Source organism: Pseudophryne corroboree, chromosome 4 (genome assembly GCF_028390025.1).
Source record: "Pseudophryne corroboree isolate aPseCor3 chromosome 4, aPseCor3.hap2, whole genome shotgun sequence".
NCBI lineage: Eukaryota > Metazoa > Chordata > Amphibia > Anura > Myobatrachidae > Pseudophryne > Pseudophryne corroboree.
Window position 1 is genome coordinate 368,604,454 of NC_086447.1, and position 14,934 is coordinate 368,619,387.

The 14,934-nt window shown below is 49.7% G+C and overlaps 1 pseudogene; it reads right to left on the reverse strand.

The window, feature by feature from the left end:
* The window catches only part of LOC134910913 (cytochrome P450 2J5-like), a 155,162-nt pseudogene that overhangs the window by 48,016 nt on the left and 92,212 nt on the right, over positions 1–14,934 (reverse strand).

The window sequence follows — 14,934 nt, forward strand, 5'->3', positions numbered from 1 at the left end:
TATCCTCATTTATATGGAGTGGCAGGCAGGCGAGGGTCTCTATAAGAACGATGTGCAGATCTCAGGTGTCTGGCGGAGCAAGCCTCCCAGATCTCAGACTACACTATGTGGCCACTCAGTTGGCCCATCTGAGTGAATGGACTGGGGACTCTCTGGGGGATACGATGAGGGGGTTTCTGGCTGAGCGGACGGAGTGCTCTCCTGCTTTCTCTCTCTCTCCTCTTCAACTTCTCCTTTCTGGTCTCTCAACGTCTGGCATGCCTCCCTTGTTGCGTCAAGCCTTGCTTATCTGGCGTTATGCGCACACTTTGTATGACTGGGAGGGACATGATACCTGTACTCCATTGTGGTTCAATAGTGCATACCCTGAGCTATATGAGATGTCGCTAGATAACATATGGATTGCTAGGGGAGTCGTGGCACTGGGTCAGCTATACCACGGTGGAGTGCTGAAGTCATTTCAGCAACTAAAGATCGAATTTGATGTGCCTAACACAGCTATGTTCCGATACTTTCGGCTTAGACATGCTGTACAGACCCAATTCCCTCACGGCCCGCCATCGATGGCTGACTCACCTGTTAAGACGCTGCTTGCTTCAATGAGCCGGAGGGGGAAGGTGTCTACCATATATGCTGCTTTAAATAACAATAGCTATCCCGATCTATTAAACAATCTCCGTACTAAATGGGAGACTGATTTAGGGCAATTGTCCCAAGAGCAGTGGCTTCAGATTATGAGTTCACTTAAATACACTACACCATGTATAAGGTATAAGCAGGTTTTTTTCTACATTCTACACAGGTCCTACCGCACTCCGGTTAGTATGCGGAGGGCTGGTCTTAGGGAAGATTCTAACTGCCCCAGGTGTCAGGCAGCTGATGCCGGATTTTGGCACTTATTGTGGGACTGCCCTGAGATTTCCCTTTTCTGGCATAGAGTTTGGTGTGACGTAGTCATGACAGCACCGTCCCTTCCTACATTAGATCCTGGCATATGTTTATATGGGCTAGATTTGGAGGAGACGCATTCTGTTTTGCTGTACAAATATGTCCTGTGTCTCACAACGCTAGCTAAGGTGGTTATTGCTAGGGTCTGGTTCTCTGCCGATATACCTAGGGTGGAGCACTGGAGGGCGTTGGTGAACGAGGTAATTCGCCATGAGAAACATATGTATAAAATACGGGGTTCCACCTCTCGATTTACGGAGATATGGGGCCGCTGGGGTGGCGCAGGGCTGGGCGAACAAGTATTAAGCACATGAGCGACAATGTAAAACTGTGGATACTCCTCGTCATGGATACATATATGTAACTATATATGATAAGAAATAACACGCACACCAAAATGTGATTGAAAAAAATCAGTTTATTGATGGCAACTGTTAAAGTTATAGTTAAATTTCAATGTTGATGTTTTGTTTTGTTTGTTTGTGACATAAAACTCAATAAAAATTACTTGATTTAAAAAAAAAAAAAGAATCTATCCAAATATTCCCTGAGCACATCATTCATGAAATCCTGGAAGACTGCCGGGGCATTACAGAGCCCAAAAGGCATCACCAAATATTCATAATGCCCTGAGTGGGTATTAAAGGCAGTCTTCCATTCATCCCCCTCTCTTATTCGGATTAGATTGTACGCACCGCGTAGGTCAATCTTAGAAAAAATAGTGGCAGTACGAAGCTGGTCAAACAAGACCGAAATGAGAGGCAGTGGGTATGAGTTTTTAATCGTGATACGGTTCAATTCCCTGAAGTCGATGCAGGGTCGCAACGAACCGTCCTTTTTACCCACGAAGAAGAACCCCGACCCAACTGGAGACTGTGAAGGTCTGATAAATCCCTTAGCCAAGTTCTCCTGAATGTACTCTGCCATAGCCTGAGTCTCAGGACGTGACAGGGAGTACAACCTGCTCTTGGGAAGCTTAGCATTTGGCAACAAATCAATGGCACAGTCATAGGGGCGATGGGGAGGTAGTACCTCTGCAACTTTTTTGGAGAACACGTCCGCAAAATCTGCATAACACCCTGGCAATCCTGGCAAACTTAGCTGCGAGAGCCTGACTGGAAGGCTCAAGCAACTCCTGAAACAATCAGTACCCCAACTAAGAATCTCCCCAGAGACCCAGTCAAATTGAGGATTGTGGGCCCTTAACCAGGGTAACCCCAACACCAATGGGGCAAAAGTACAGACAGTCACATAAAAGGACAATTTTTCAGAGTGTGTGGCTCCAATAAACAAAGAAATCTGGCTAGTGCAAGAGGTAATTTTACCTTGGGATAATGGTTCCCCGTTTAACCCACAAATCTCAATTTCCGATGCCAAGGGTACTAAGGGAACAGAGTGTTTCAGGGCGAATTGGCGGTCCATAAAAACCCCGTCGGCCCCACTGTCCACAAAGGCCTCAGTCTTGACAGTTTGACCGAGGATCTTCAAGGTCACCGGAATGATAAAAGTCTTCTTGGGAAATTCTGACTTCTGGCCTGACAGGATATTTCCCATCACCCTCAGGCCCTGAAGTTTTCCGGCTTTTCTGGGCATGATACTACCACATGACCTTTATTCCCACAGTACAAACACAACCCCTGCTGTCTCCTCCACGTCTTCTCACGCGAGGAGAGGCGGGTAGCCCCAATCTGCATAGGCTCCTCAGAAAATTCCTCAGAGTCTGAGGTTCCCTTGGGAAGGAAGGAAATCTCAGTCTCCCTTTCAAGCCTACGCTCTCTCAGCCGTCTATCCACCCGGATGGATAACTGCATGAGCTGATCCAAGCTATCAGGCAAGGGATATTGTACCAGTTGGTCCTTTATCTGGTTAGAAAGACCTCTTCGGTACTGGTGTCTCAGGGCTGGGTCATTCCACTGGGTATCATGGGCCAACCTCCGAAACTCCGTACAGTAAACCTCAACTGGCCTTCGCCCTTGCTTAAGGATCGAAATCTGAGCCTCGGCTGAGGCCGTCTTGTCAGGGTCATCATACAACATGCCCAGTGCCGTAAAAAAAGCATCAACACTTTTAAGCGACGGACAGTCAGGCTGCAACCCATATGCCCAGACCTGTGGGTCTCCTTGTAGCAAGGAAATCACTATGCCCACCCGCTGAATCTCCGACCCAGAAGACTGAGGCCTAAGCTGGAAGTATAGCTTGCAGCTCTCCTTGAAACAAAAGAACTGCGAGCGATCTCCAGAAAAACGAACATTGTTATCTCAACAAATAGTGTATAAGACATTTAGAGTGTTTCTTTTCAGTGTGTTTGAGCATACTATACTATTTCTGGAATTTTATGCTTCATTTATGTGTGCTGTTATTAATTAAAGCCTTCATAGAATTTTATGAAATTAAGTTCCATGTGTGCTAATTTGAGTAAAAGCAGACACATAAATATATGAATATATTTTATATTTTATTTAATGAGTACATCAAGCGCAATATACTAGTTTTTTTCTGTCTATTTGTGTCTTTGGGGATTTTGCCAGTCCTTTAGTGTGTGCAGCTAACGTACTGATAAGTACTAATCTTTACATTTATTTTGCACCAGGAGTTGGAGTGTTAATCACTCCATAGCAATCTGGTCAGTACTTGGATGGGAGACCACCTAGGAATACTGGGTACTGTGGGCATTTATTATTTGGAGTAATACTCTACATACTCCCTAGCCCTCATCACAGGTTGACATTAATAATACAGAGCTCCTTTTTATCTTGAAGCTCAGGGGCAGACTAGATGGGCCAAGTGGTTCTTATCTGCCGTCAAATTCTATGTTTCTATAAGGGTTGAGATTGCCTAAAGGATAAAATAAAAAAGGGGCAGACTAGATGGGCCAAGTGGTTCTTATCTGCCGTCAAATTCTATGTTTCTAACCTTATATATTACCGGGTAAATCAAGATTTGAATTAATGTTGTACAATAAGTCTTTATTTTAATAAGAAAACAGAATAAATGTTAGGTTTTAGACACTTTACCAGCGCATTTACAATCTTCTGATTCATATCTGTTGAAAATTATTTTGGAGAGTGCTCCTGAAAAGATTTATTTTTGTCATTTCTTTCACTTATATAATATTGGAAGTCAACAATGCTGGAGACCTGGGTGGACCAAGTGGACGCTGGAGACCAGACTGGAAACGATGCATGCTGGAGACCAGACTGGAACAGGCGGATGCTGGAGACCAGACTAGGACCAGTAATGGTTCACACTGAAACCAGGCTGGGACTGGTAATGCTTCACACTGAAAGTGGTCTGGGACCAGCAATGCATAACACTGGAGCTGGGATAGGACCAGTAATGCTGGGAACTGGCTGGGACTGGTGAAGTGTAGCAGAGCCTCAACATTTGATGGCTGCATCTATGTGTCTAGTGCTTATACTGTCATAGTAGGACTACAAAAATAAACACACTATATTATGTGCTCGCTGCAGAGTTATACAGGAGATAACAAGAGTTCACTATGCCAGCAGTACAAGGCTTAAATTATTATGTCCAGTTGAAATGAGCATTCAATAGTTAGGTTGGAACTAGAGAACAGCAGGCAGGAGGGGTGTAGTACGGTATGCCAGCGCTCGGGCTCCCGGCGACCAGCATGTAGAGACACAGGAATCACAGGGAATAACTGTAGTTGGAGTGCTGAAATTTTGCAGTGTAGATGCACAGGAATAATGTATAGCTTAAAGAGCTAAAGCTCACAGCAGCGCTGATACTTGGAAGCACAGATTAGCTGCTGATTGCAGAGAGACTTCTCAGCATTACTGAGATGCAGGAAACACATTTGGAGACTGCATACCAAGAACCAGGAATTCAGCAATGTGACTTATTGATCTGACAGCTTGCTGGTGGAAAGGAGGAGTTTAAATAGGAGCTGCAGTCAGCTGATGTATGGAAGCATTTTGATTAAAGGAGATGCAATCAGCTGACAAGGGGGTCATTCCGAGTTGATCACTTGCTAACTGTTTTTAGCAGCCGTGCGAATGCACAGTCGCTGCCAACAGAGGAGTGTATTTTAGCCTTGCAAGTGTGTGATTGCATGTGCAGCCGAGCTGTACAAAAACATTTTGTGCAGTTTCTGAGTAGCTCTGAACTTACTCAGCCCTTGCGATCACTTCAGCCTGTCCGGGGCCGGAATTGACGTCACACACCCGCCCTGCAAACGCTTGGGCACACCTGCATTTTTCCAAACACTCCCAGAAAACGGTCAGTTGACACCCACAAATGCCTTCTTCCTGTCAATCTCCTAGCGATCGCCTGTGCGAATAGATTCTTTGTAAAATCCATCGCCCAGCAATAATCCGCTTTGTAGCCGTACGACATGCCTGCACATTGGGGTGCATACGCATGCGCAGTTCTGACTTGATCGCAGAACAACGAAAAAACCTAGCATGCGATCAGGTCGGAATGACCCCAAAATACAACATGGTGTTGCCCAGGTATTGTTCCTGCTTCAGAATACAAGTACAACTAGAAAACTGTGAATCACTTGAATGAAATGGGTCTTGGAAGTCCAATTTGTGAAAACAGGTTCTAACAGCATAACGCGGCTAAACCCGACTACTATGGGCACAATATGTACGATGACGGGGGACAATTGAATATCGCCCCGCGATCTACCGTCACTTTAGACGGGAGATCGGACGTGATATATCAATTGAATACCACCCAATATATCGCAAACGGGTTACTAGCACCAATGGAACTTTCAACCTTGACTAAACTTTAAATAAATTTGTTATAGGGGATATTTTACGGCACCTATAGTCCAAAATGAATAAATAAATATATATATATATATATATATATATATATATACAGTATATAAATAAATCTACTGCATATAGTACAATGAACAGATCTCCAAAATGTAAAAACACTTACTATATAAATAGTTGGTGAATGTAGTGATAAATCAGTGAAATGGAAAGCTGTCACTGGGAGCGGGGGTGGCCGTCGTCGTCCACGGAATGGTGGTGGACGTCATCGTCCATGGAGCAGGGGTGGCCAGCGGTGTCCTGAAAGCGGGGTGGCTGGCAGCATCCTGGGAGCGGGATACCCGGCAGCGTCAAGGGCGCCGGGGTAGCCAGTGGGGTCCAGGGAGCGTAGTTGCAGGCAGCGTCAAGGGAGCAGGGGTGTAAGGGGAATGCAGCCGTGGTGCCCTCCACAGCATGGCGTTCTACTCGGCTACGTACCCCCGCATAGTGGTCAGGCTAGCCCCGTATACGCACTACCAAATGCTATCCATGATATATTGTTTGTAAGATTGCAAAGTGTGTATGCACTATATCACTATATCATTTGTCTGGGATTTCAAGGGAAATTGGGATGACCATCATTTGCACATGATCTAATCATACTCGCCTACCTGACCCTCTCCATGAGGGAGAAAATGCTCTGTTCCTGGACTTTCCTGGTAATGTATGATTGCCATCACCTGTGGTGAAACACCTTTCTTATCAACTAACTAGCTCACCACAGGTGATGGCAATCATACATTACCAGGAAAGTCCAGGAACAGAGCATTTTCTCCCTCGTGGAGAGGGTCAGGTAGGCAAGTATGGATCTAATATGTACACAGCTTTAGAATTAGTTGTTTTCATACACATGAAGATCCGTCTATCAACAATTAGTATATATCCCACCCATTACTAGACTCCTCAACATGTCTTGTTTACACCATTCACCTTGGATATCAACAAAGGTTGCTAGGTAGAGAAGTGCCCAACGAAGAGTGGTAGTTACTGTCTCTGTCCCAGTCATAAACAAATCTGCGACAAGTTGCACCATGTTCTCTTCGGTGTATGTAGATTTGGGCTGGTTTTCTGTCTAAAAGCAGGAATTTAAAATGATACCAAGTTGATAGTAAGAGAAACAACAAGAAGCATATTCAATCAGATTTTAGCGGCATAAATGAACATGCCTATAGCACCCTATTTGTGATTACTGAGGCTTTGCGCACTCCCAATACTTCCGCTATCCAATTGGAAACATTTGCGTGCAATCATTTTTATTTCAAAATATGAATTTATAAAAAAAGATAGAAATCAACCTGTACATTAAAAATGGCAAATTAAAATTGGTTAACATTATTAATTTCTAATACAGTCCTGAAAATGGAGCTCTAAAGTGCTTTTAAATGGCTGATTTATATATTTCAACAACAATTTAAAAATTATATCAAGTAAAAAAAACATGCTCTACTTATTTTTACGGATGCTTATACATGTCTGTAAGCTAATATTTTTGTAATTTTAAGCCACTTTATTTAAAAATAAACAAAAAACATCAGTAACTCCCATCTGCAATGTGAAAAACACCTGTCCCATACAACACCCCCATACATATCTCCCAACTGTCCCGATTCCAGCGAGACAGTCCTGCTATTTGGATACTGTCCCGCTGTCTCACCCATGGTCCGCAGTGTCTCGCGGGCGGGGGTGGGAGCAGGTTGGGAAAACTGGTGATCACCGTTGCTCTTCTTTGCAGGGCAGCAGGGGACCACTGAACAGATGCCGTGTGCAGGGCCGGATTAACAATGGGGCGGATGGAGCTGCAGCTCCAAGCCCCCCACTGAAAATAGGCCCACAGGATCAGCAGTGTAGCCAGCCAGGGATGACAGGAGAAATACTTTTCTCCTGTCATCACTCAACAGCATTCGCCTCCCAGTCCCTCCCACCCGCGCCGACCAAGGCTCCAACCCCATCCCCTCTTGTTACCTGAAGCTCTGCCTCAGACCCAGGGTCGTGCCAAGCTCTGCCCCCTGGGTGGCCTGCAGATGTGCTGTCTCAGACTCTCGAAGCTCCGCTCTCCCATGTGTACCAAGCAGAGCCGGCCTTAACCAATATGATGCCCTAGGCAAGATTTTGGCTGGTGCCCCCTAGCACCGCCGCTAGTTCTGCAGGAGATGTCTGGCATGAGTCAGCTGGCAGCTCTGCTAAAGTCGGGCGCCTTTTGTTTATGAAAATGCATCATATTTGCATTACTATGTGGCTAGGTTGCACAAACAGCTTCTGCTGATTAAAATGATATGCAGCTTGCCTATATTCAATGTGCGACTGTGGCTGTATCTGCATACGAAATGCTACATTACAGTGATTTCCAGGAATACACTGCAATGTAGCATTTTGTATGCCGATACAGCCACAGTCACACACATAATATAGGCATGCCGCATATCATTTAAATCAGCAGAAGCTGCTGGTGCCCCTAAGCATGCCAAATGCCCTAGGCATTTGCCTAGTTTGCCTATGCCTAAGGCCGGCTCTGGTACCAAGGCTCTGTCCCCGATCATAATAAGCTCCGCCCCCAGTTCGTAATAAGCTCCGCCCCCTGCCTCACTACTTCCACACTGATCCTGGAGCCACCTCCCTTTCCTCCCGAGAAGCCTGCAGATCCACCCACAGGTAGGATTAGCTCCACCCCCTAGACAGTGAACTGAGTCAGCAGCACAGCTTTCTCCCCTCACGTCGCGTGAAATCCGGCCAATTCAGCTGCTGTCAGTACTGTCGTTCCAGCGATTTAAATATTCCTGCAAACAGTATTTGGAGCTCAATTAAGGGCCTTGAGCACTTACACAAGGGAGCTCCTATCGCTTAAAAAAAATAATATATATATATATATATATATACAGGACTGTAACTAGCAGGGCGTCTGGGGGTGGAACTGGCAGCCTCTGCCACAATGTCTATTTTGCTGGGCCCACAAACAGGGAGTGGGGAGCAGCACAGCATCTCCATGCACTCCTGATGTCCATTGGGACCCACGAAGCAGGGGAAGTAAGGAGTGATCAGCTGGAAAGCAGGTACTCTAATCAAATAGACGACATCAGTCGCACTCACAGGAGTGACAGTAGTGCAGTTACTACTGCACTGGGAGCGGCAGCACCAGAGTCTGCCCGCTGGCTCCAGGCAGCGCTGCTTGCAGAAAGCCAGTGCCGTTTCTAGCGGCGGGCGAGCCGTGCAACCGCACGGGGCGCCCGCCGCGGCACTTTGTGACTCCTTATCTCCTCTCCCGAGCGCTCCTGCTCGGGGGGCGGAGTTTCGCGGAATGACGTGTTTGCGTCGTGACGTCACGACGCATACGCGTCATTCCGCGAAACTCCGCCCCCGAGCAGGAGCGCTCGGGGAGAGGAGATAAGGAGATACGCATGGAAGGAGGAGGCGGCCGGCGCGAGGCGGGACGTGAGGCGGCGGGACCGAGGAGCGGGAAGATGTAAGTATCCTCTCTCTCTTTCTCCCTCTTCCTTCCCCCCCACTTGAAACCTGACTGCCGCACTGTGTAAAATGGGGACACCTGCCTGCGTACTGTGTAAAATGGGGACACCTGCCTGCCGCACTGTGTAAAATGGGGACACCTGCCTTCCGCACTGTGTAAAATGGGGACACCTGCCTGCCGCACTGTGTAAAATGGGGGCACCTGCCTGCGTACTGTGTAAAATGGTGATATCTGCCTGCCGCACTGTGTAAAATGGGGACACCTGCCTACCGTACTGTGTAAAATGGGGATACCTGCCTACCGTACTGTGTAAAATGGGGACACCTGCCTACCGTACTGTGTAAAATGGGGACACCTGCCTGCCGCACTGTGTAAAATGGGGACACCTGCCTGTCGCGCTGTGTAATATGGGGACACTTGCCTGTCGCGCTGTGTAATATGGGGACACTTGCCTGCTGTAATGTGTAAAAAGGGGACTTTTTTATTTTTATTTTTTTTCCCCTGTGGTGGGTGTGATGATATCAGACGAGGCTGCGCGCACTTTAATGAGACCACACCCATTTTAATCAGGCCACACACCCCCGTCTTTTTACGGCTATATGGGGAGGGGGGGGCGCATTTTGAAATCTCGCACTGGGAGCCAAATTGTCTAGAAACGGCCCTGCAGAAAGCTTTCCTGTATTGAGCAGCATTTCCAACTCTGAACCCCACAAGGGGGCCTCATAAATTAACCAGACGAGGGATAAACTATACAGAAGTCAGGAGAATCTGCTACTGTCCCACATCAGCTGCTGTTCCCGTCACTACTGCCCCCTTCATCGGGTGGTCTTCTGTTTGCCGGCGGTCGGGCTCCCGGCGCTCAGTATACCGGCGCCGGGAGCCCGACAGCCGGCATACCGACAATTATTTTCCCTCGTGGGGGTCCACGACCCCCATAGAGGGAGAATAAAATAGTGTGGCGCGCGTAGCGCGCCACCGTGCCCGTAGCGTGGCGAGCGCAGCGAGCCCGCAAGGGGCTCATTTGCGCTCGCCAAGCTGTCGGTAAGCCGGCGGTCGGGCTCCCGGCGCCGGGATGCTGGTCGCCGGGAGCCCGACCGCCGGCCAGCCGTAGAGAACCCCCCTTCATCCCCTCCTGCCCCCTGCACTACTACCCCCATCTCCTACTGTTCCCATCACTACTGCCCCCTACATCCACTCCTATCCCCTGCACTACTACCCCCATCTCCTACTGTTCCCATCACTACTGCCCCCTTCATCCCCTCCTGCCCCTGCACTACTACCCCCATCTCCTACTGTTCCCATCACTACTGCCCCCTACATCCACTCCTATCCCCTGCACTACTACCCCATCTCCTGCTGTTCCCATCACTACTGCCCCCTTCATCCCCTCCTGCCCCCTGCGCAGCTGACCCCCCATCTCCTACTGTTCCCATCACTACTGCCCCCTACATCCACTCCTATCCCCTGCACTACTACCCCCATCTCCTGCTGTTCCCATCACTACTGCCCCCTTCATCCCCTCCTGCCCCCTGCGCAGCTGACCCCCCATCTCCTACTGTTCCCATCACTACTGCCCCCTACATCCACTCCTATCCCCTGCACTACTACCCCCATCTCCTGCTGTTCCCATCACTACTGCCCCCTTCATCCCCTCCTGCCCCCTGCGCAGCTGACCCCCCATCTCCTACTGTTCCCATCACTACTGCCCCCTACATCCACTCCTATCCCCTGCACTACTACCCCCATCTCCTGCTGTTCCCATCACTACTGCCCCCTTCATCCCCTCCTGCCCCCTGCGCAGCTGACCCCCCATCTCCTACTGTTCCCATCACTACTGCCCCCTACATCCACTCCTATCCCCTGCACTACTACCCCCATCTCCTGCTGTTCCCATCACTACTGCCCCCTTCATCCCCTCCTGCCCCCTGCGCAGCTGACCCCCCATCTCCTACTGTTCCCATCACTACTGCCCCCTACATCCACTCCTATCCCCTGCACTACTACCCCCATCTCCTGCTGTTCCCATCACTACTGCCCCCTTCATCCCCTCCTGCCCCCTGCGCAGCTGACCCCCCATCTCCTACTGTTCCCATCACTACTGCCCCCTACATCCACTCCTATCCCCTGCACTACTACCCCATCTCCTGCTGTTCCCATCACTACTGCCCCCTTCATCCCCTCCTGCCCCCTGCGCAGCTGACCCCCCATCTCCTACTGTTCCCATCACTACTGCCCCCTACATCCACTCCTATCCCCTGCACTACTACCCCCATCTCCTGCTGTTCCCATCACTACTGCCCCCTTCATCCCCTCCTGCCCCCTGCGCAGCTGACCCCCCATCTCCTACTGTTCCCATCACTACTGCCCCCTACATCCACTCCTATCCCCTGCACTACTACCCCCATCTCCTGCTGTTCCCATCACTACTGCCCCCTTCATCCCCTCCTGCCCCCTGCGCAGCTGACCCCCCATCTCCTACTGTTCCCATCACTACTGCCCCCTACATCCACTCCTATCCCCTGCACTACTACCCCCATCTCCTGCTGTTCCCATCACTACTGCCCCCTTCATCCCCTCCTGCCCCCTGCGCAGCTGACCCCCCATCTCCTACTGTTCCCATCACTACTGCCCCCTACATCCACTCCTATCCCCTGCACTACTACCCCCATCTCCTGCTGTTCCCATCACTACTGCCCCCTTCATCCCCTCCTGCCCCCTGCGCAGCTGACCCCCCATCTCCTACTGTTCCCATCACTACTGCACCCTGCATCCACTCCTATCCCCTGCACTACTACCCCCATCTCCTGCTGTTCCCATCACTACTGCCCCCTTCATCCCCTCCTGCCCCCTGCGCAGCTGACCCCCCCATCTCCTACTGTTCCCATCACTACTGCCCCCTACATCCCCTCCTATACCCTGCACTACTACCCCCTTCTCCTGCTGTTCCCATCACTACTGCCCCCTTCATCCCCTCCTGCCCCCTGCGCAGCTGACCCCCCATCTCCTACTGTTCCCATCACTACTGCTCCCTACATCCCCTCCTATCCCCTGCACTACTACCCCCTTCTCCTGCTGTTCCCATCACTACTGCCCCCTTCATCCCCTCCTGCCCCCTGCGCAGCTGACCCCCCCATCTCCTACTGTTCCCATCACTACAGCCCCCTACATCCCCTCCTATCCCCTGCACTACTACCCCCATCTCCTGCTGTTCCCATCACTACTGCCCCCTTCATCCCCTCCTGCCCCCTGCGCAGCTGACCCCCCATCTCCTACTGTTCCCATCACTACTGCCCCCTACATCCACTCCTATCCCCTGCACTACTACCCCCATCTCCTGCTGTTCCCATCACTACTGCCTCCTACATCCCCTCCTATCCCCTGCACTACTACCCCATCTCCTACTGTTCCCATCACTACTGCCCCTTACATCCCCTCCTATCCCTTGCACTACTACCCCCATCTCCTACTGTTCCCATCACTACTGCCCCCTACATCCACTCCTATCCCCTGCACTACTACCCCATCACCTACTGTTCCCATCACTACTGCCTCCTACATCCACTCCTATCCCCTGCACTACTACCCCCATCTCCTACTGTTCCCATCACTACTGCCCCCTACATCCACTCCTATCCCCTGCACTACTACCCCCATCTCCTACTGTTCCCATCACTACTGCCCCCTACATCCACTCCTATCCCCTGCACTACTACCCCGTCTCCTGCTGTTCCCATCACTACTGCCCCCTTCATCCATTGCACTACTGACCCCCATCTCCTGATTTTCCCATCACTGCTGTCCCCTTTATTTCCTGCTGTTCCCTTCATTACTGTCTCCTTAATCTCCTCCTGTCCCCTGCACTAGTGCCCCCCATCTCCTGCTGTTCCCAATCACTACTGCCCCCACATCCCCTGCTGTGTGTTTCTTTATACTGTGCCCGCCGCCTACATCCATCTCTCTACCAATTCATCATTGTTGTGTGGCACAATGTGTACAAAGGGTAATACTATGTGGTGTGTAATGTTTATAAGGGTCTCTACTGTGCAGTGGAATGGAATAAGGTTGCACTGTTGTGTTTATAATTACTATTGTGTGACCACACCCCTTTTTGGGTAGACGTGCACTGTCCCTAGTCATGTGAGGGGCATCAGTGCTCCTTCTGGCACAGAACGACAAAATTTCTAGTTTGGACTCTGTGGGATGTTATCGGGATCTTGGTGGTTAGGATGCCGGCTGTCAGAATACCGACAGTGACATCCCAACGCACAGAATCCCGCCACTTGCTAGGTTCTAACCCTCACCCTCTACCCCCTAAACTCTCCCTCCCCGCAGCCTAACCCTCACTCCCTACAACCTAATCCTAACCCCCTCCTGCAGCCTAACTCTCCCCCCTTTGTGCCTAACCCTTCCACCCCACAGCCTAACCCTTACCCACCCTGTAGTGCCTAAACCTAGCCCCCCCCCCCTCCCACAGCCTAACCCTCCCTGGCATACAATCGGGATTCCGGCAGTCAGGATTCCAGTGCCGGCATTGTGATCGATGTTGGGATCCTGGTGTTGGTCTTCTGACCAGTATCGGGATTCCAACTGTCAGCTTACCGAATGCTGGTATGCTGACCAAATTATATATTTGGTCAACTGTCAGCATATTACATCAGTGCCCATGGAATTAATTGTACTAGATATAGCCTACCCGAAAATGCAGCTCATGCAGTAAACTGTGGGGGCGCATAGCAACTCCGGGTGCTGTCTCTGAGCTCCCATGTGTGACTGTGATGGGCGTAACACAGCAAGCAGTGCTGCTCGCCCCCTCCTCTGAATGGTACACATTGCAGCCATCAGTGCTTTTATTTAAAAATATATATATATAGTAGCACACTACTAAGCTGGGCAGGCTCCTGGACATTTGTTTCCCTCCGCGGGCCACGGCGGCCATGTAAACATGGCCGTGTAGGGCTGAAACAGACTGTGCTATGAGCTGGGTGTTACATAGGGAGGAGGGCCAAGGAGGGGCTGGGTCTCATTGGCTACTCCCCTGGGTGCGGTACCCTTCAGCGTCTATCTAAACTCCAGTGCTTTTTTTCCATTTAATAATAAAACAAATATGCTGCATTGCTGTATAAAAGCAGTTGGTGGTGGACGCCAGGGGCATGGGGAGGCCCTGTGATAGAGGAGCCTGGGGGAATGTACCCCCTGTGTCCACCCTTAATCCAGCTCTAGTGGTGTGAACTTTGTGAAGTGTTCTGCAGTTGCTGTCAATGGTTGCTGTGGCCTAGGCCCTAGAAAGAGGTGCCTGATGTCAACATCTAGTAGTACTATTGAGGCACTGTTAGAGGGGAGCAGAACATTAGGACAGGAAAGATATTTATTTTATGGGCCACACTTATGGAATGTAGTGGAGTGCACAACTATAACAGGCACATCTGGGAAAAGGTTATGTGTAGTTGTGCACATCTTTTGTGGTTCATAAATTACTGTTACTCTGTGTGTTACAGTTAACACTGCTACTTGATATCTCTTTTTATATATATATATATATATATATCAGGATGCAATCAATTTGACGGCTAACGGGACCTCGGTGATCAGGATACCGATGCTGGAATCCGACAGCCGGAATCCCAACAGCTGGAAAACACTGGGGCACAGGAGCTATTCCCACTCTTGGGTGTCCATGACACCCTTAGAGTGAGAACAGAACCTGCACGAGCCACCAAGCCCGCAGCGTGATGAGTG